Source organism: Loxodonta africana, chromosome 24 (assembly GCF_030014295.1).
Source record: "Loxodonta africana isolate mLoxAfr1 chromosome 24, mLoxAfr1.hap2, whole genome shotgun sequence".
Taxonomy (NCBI): Eukaryota; Metazoa; Chordata; class Mammalia; order Proboscidea; family Elephantidae; genus Loxodonta; species Loxodonta africana.
In genome coordinates this window covers 46,293,271-46,298,377 of record NC_087365.1, presented here as the reverse complement: position 1 = coordinate 46,298,377, position 5,107 = coordinate 46,293,271, and the positions used below count along the sequence as shown (strand labels likewise).

General features: G+C 46.8%; 1 pseudogene; it reads right to left on the bottom strand.

The window, feature by feature from the left end:
• Positions 1 to 1,845: 1,845 nt before the first annotated feature.
• Positions 1,846 to 3,462, bottom strand: LOC135228626 (glyceraldehyde-3-phosphate dehydrogenase-like; annotated as a pseudogene).
• Positions 3,463 to 5,107: the final 1,645 nt, after the last annotated feature.

Here is a 5,107-nt window from a genome sequence, read left to right as displayed (position 1 = left end):
CAACACTGCAGCCGGCAGTGATAGCCAACATGATACAGCACGGGCTGTGGGTGACTTGGGGTTGACTCTGCGATGCCTGTTTATATGTATGATCTCATTTAGTCCTCACAACAATGCCGTGAGGTAGGCACTGTCATTATCCCCATAGTACAGATGAAGAAACTGGGGCTTCAAAGATTAAGGGCTTTCCTCAAGCCACACAGCCTGTGGGTAAGGGAAACAGGACTTGAACCCAGGGCTATTTCAATCCAAAGCCCATACGTTAACCACCTCCCTGGCTGAGTCAAATGCTGTGCAAGTCCCACCCACTGGGTAGGGAGGGGCAGAGGTGTCCTGAAGTTCAGAGAGTGACAACTAGAGTTAAAAAACAAAATAAACAATATCGCCATGTATTGCCCATCAAAAATCAGTTACCACTGAGTCGATTCAGACTCATGGTGACTCTGTATGTTTCAGAATACAACTGTGCTCCACAGGATTTTCAATGACTTTGCTCTTTCAGAAGTAGACTACCAGGCACTTCTTCGGAGTTCCCTCTGGATAGACTTAAACCTCCAACCTTTTGGTTACCAGCCAAGTGCCCTAACTGTTTGCACTACCCGGGGACTATGTATTGCCCATAACCCGCTGCCCGCTGCTGTCGATAGTAAGAAGGAATTGAGTGAAATTTATATTTTAGTTATAGGCCTGTGTGTGTGTGTACTGAATGGCACCGTAAAAATACATATCTTATTATGTGTTACATTACATAAAATGTTTGACTGGCAGTGGTCTAAAGTAGAGGAAAGCCCCAGGCATATAGTAGGTGCTCATCAATGCTAATCTCCCCACTCCGGGTTTGCTCAGCAGGCAGGCCTCCTGCCTCACCCCTTCTCCATCCTCCCCCAGGTCTAGAGAATAAAGGATCTCATTCTGAACCAGCCACCATCTCATTACTGATAAAAGCTCATGACTTGAGCGCGTTCAGTAATATATAACTTACTGAATTAAACATTTTGAATGTTTTCTTTCATAAATATGCAAATATTCATAAAAGTCTAAATGTACGGAAACCACATTCCACTGGGCTCGGATTGACTTGGCAGTCCATAAATTTGAAGCGAATGTCTTTCTTTCCAACGTCTGTGGCACAATTTGCATGTTTGCCTCACCCTGGCTTTCTTTTCTCGCCTCCACCCTGTTGCTCGGAATTGTTGAGCAACCTGCCTTCCCCACACGAGCAGGTGTTCCTTGCCTGCTGTCCACACCTTTGAAGGGTTTGAGAAATAACACCCTCCCTTTACACCACTCCAGGAGCCCCTAAGAAGACTGTGTAAGCCAGGAATAGACATCTGCAAGGGCAAAGAGGTTTTCCTTCTGCAGACTGTGTGATTTTTGGAAAACACAGGGTTTTACCTTTTTTTATTTTCTTAAATTGGTATTACGTTTAACCTTTTCATTCCAGGACACTCAGGGGAACTGAGAACCTGGAAAATTTGTGTGTTATATGGAAAGATCTCCTTCCTCCCTTCTTTTTTCTTTCCTCCCCCCTTCTTCCCTCACCTTCCTTCTCGCCTTTCCTTTTTCCTTCCTCCTCTCTCATTCTCTTCCTTTTTCCTTTCCTTCCCTTCTTTTTTTTCCCCCTGTTAAGGATGATGTAGACGTCACTGATGAACTTGGCATTGATGAACTTGGTGGTACATGGTAAGATAGGACTCTCTAAGCTCCTTCCTTTCTTGAGGCGACCTGGCTTAACTATGGCAAGAATGGAGATTCTCAGTGCATTGAGCACAGAGATGGAGCAGGGACTCCCCAAGAGCTGAGAGCCTCTCTCTTCATCTTCTGCGTGGTGGTGGTCCAAGGCTATTAGTTCTCAGGGGCCATATGGATCAAAAAGTTCACCTTGCAGTTGTTGTAGCCAAACATCATCGTCATACCAGAAAGTGAGCTTGACAAAGGTATCATTGTGGGCAGTGGCAGTCCTAGTGAGAAAGGCGGAGTGGGCGCCACTGTTAGAATCTCAGGAGACAGCCTGACCCCTCGTGTAGCCCAGGATGTCTTTCAGAGATCCCCCCACTCCCCCGCCAGATATATGCTTCACCAGTTTCTTGATGCCATTGTATTTGACAGCTTTTTCCAGATCCAGGTCAGATTCCCAACAGATACGCTGCGGGTGGAGACAACGAAGACTACGCCATGAGCTTCCCATTCAGCCCAGGAATGACCTTGATCATGGCCTTTATAGTGCCATTGGATGCAGGATGATGCTCTGGGCAGCACCGTGGCCATTGGACCACAATTTGCCAGAGGGGTAGAGAGGATATGGATTGTGGTAATGAGTCCCCCTAAGATGCCAAAGTTGTCAGAGACCCTAGCCAAGGGGGGCCAAGCAGATGGCATGCCAGCAACCTAGTGGGAGTGGTCATACTTCTCAAGGCTCACCCACCATCACAAACATGGGTCATCTGCACAGGGAACAGAGGTGATACCCTTTGACTCCACTCTTCAAGGGAGCTCCAGTCTTCTTTAGACACCATATATAGCTGCAACACCTCCCCTTTGACATTGGTGATCTGGTGCCTGGGGATGGAGGTGGGCTTCCCATTGACCACCAACTTTTTGTTCTCAGCCATTTCTGTGCCACCAAACTGGCTATGATGGCCTCATAATGCCATGTGGAGACCATGAGGCTGAGGTCAACGGAGAAGAAATTGATGGCGACTCATACCCACTTTGCCAGTGATGAAAGTAGCCCTAGTGACCTGATGACCAATACAGCCAGACCTATTTCTCTGAGCTTCACCACCGTGTATCAGGGATGTGGCTGCACAAAATGAAGCAGCTAGCACTCAAGTGGGGATGAGCAGAGAGAGCCTCCTCCATTTATTTCTGAACTTAATTAACACTCTAAGTCTCATCTCCTCGCCAGCCTCCTATGGGTGATGGGATAAGGATGAGTGTAGCTAAACAAAGGGCCAGAACCTCTAGGATCAGTTCATTCATACATTCATTTACTCATTCATGTACTAAGTACCAACTCTGTGCCAGGCACATGCTAGGATCAGAGTTACAATAGCAAGAGTAGACAGGGTCCCTGCCCTTATGGACCACTGCCTAGTGGGTAAGATGGATAGTAAACAAGTACCTACATAAATAAGTACTTAATTACATTATAACAAGGTGCAAAGAAAAAAAAAAGGATATGGATCAGTGTACCTGGCACCCTATAACATGCTCAGGATTCACGTGGGGGTCTTGGTAAAATGTAGACCCTGACTCCATAGGTCAAGGAAGCTCCCAGGTGTTGCTGACACAGGTGGTCCACGAATCACACTTGAGTAGCTACACTGGCCCACTGGCTAATATAGAACTGCAAATCACTAAAAATGATCACAAGTCTGGATTCACAAAAATAAATCTCCACATCAAAACCTGCTGCAGTCAAGTCGATTCTAACTCATAGTGACATTACAAGACACAGTAGAACTGCCCTATAGGGTTTCCAAGGAGTGGCTGGTGGATTCAAACTGTCGACCTTTTGGTTAGCAGCCAAGCGCATAACCACTGCGCCACCATGGCTCCAATCTCCATATCAGAATTTACAAACTCAAATGCATATTGGGGCCAATACGGTAATATAAGAGCCCTGCTAACCAAAAGGTCGGCAGTTCGAATCTACCAGCTGCTCCTTGGAAACCCTAAGGGGCAGTTCTACTCTGTCCTATAGGGTCACTATGAGTCAGAACTGACTCGACAGGAATAGGGTTTTTTTTATGGTCATATAAATGAGCAAATCATAAGCTCCAACCCTCTTAATTTTACTACGAAGGAATTGAAGCTGGAGTGTGTGTATGTGTGCCAGTGCACACTTACGTGTAAGTATGTGTGCTTGTGTAGTAACTTGCCCAGGGACATGCACAGTTCATACATTCAACAGACATTTATCACACACCCACTGTGGGCTAGAGCTACAACCCAAATCTCATAATTTGTTAATTTAATGTTCTTTCCCAAGAAACCATGGGGGTCTTAAAGGGTTCCAGACCCAACTTCAAATCCCAGCTCTGCTACAATATAGCTGTGTGACCTTGTGCCCATAACCTCCTCTCTCTGAGCCTTGGTTTTCCTCATCTGAGAAATGGGGCACTCTCTGGAACCTGAAGGGCTGCTGGGAGGATTATGTGAGGCAGGTACCTGTCAAACGGTAACTGCTGAACACACAGAAGCTATTACTTTTCACTCTCCCGGGGGCTCTGGTTTAAACCACTTTAATCTGTGAGCCCAATCTGAATGTACACACTTTTCGTACCTCTCACTGGGAGGATTAAGAAGCTAACGATTCTGAAAGCAGCTACCGCTGTTACATTGCCTAACTGGACCCCAGGGGCTGTCTTTTAACTGGTCCCCAGTGAGATGAGACAATTTCTATTGAGAGATGTTCTGAGTCAAGTCTTTGCCTTGCTACAAAAGGTACGTGTGGATAAATTGTATCAGCTCATCTCCCTTGTGCAGGGGACTTGAATTGCTCCATACCACAGACAGGGAAACCTACCCAAGGAGGGTGGGTCACTGTACTAGGAGCCCAGAAGTATGCACCCAATTTTGACTGCCACTGAGTGGCTGTGTGACTGCTGACAAATCACTGGTCCCTCGTGGGGAGCTGAGCTGCTGAGGACTGAAAGCAATGATAGAAGCCAGTGTTGCCCAGAGTGTGACAATCTTAAACCTACTGCTGTCGAGCCGATTCCTACTCATAGCGACCCTATAGGTCAGAGCAGTACTGCCCCATAGGGTTTCCAAGGAGTAGCTGGTGGATTTGAACTGCTGACCTGTTGGTTAGCATTTGAGCTCTTAACCACTACACCACTCGGGCTCCGAGGCACCTCCAGATAGACTCAAACCTCCAACTCTTTGGTTAGCAACCGAGCGCTTAACCATTTTCGCCACCCAAGGACTCCAAGCAAATGACAGTGTGGGGGGCAGGGGGAAAACAACAGGGCTGAAGTCGATCACACTGCCACAGGTGGAAGTTCCTTACCCACGGACAGCATTTTTTACGTAATAACAGTCAGCGTCCTCTTCCGTAAAGTGAGGATTAGCAGTTTCCTCCACACTATGCAAATACTCC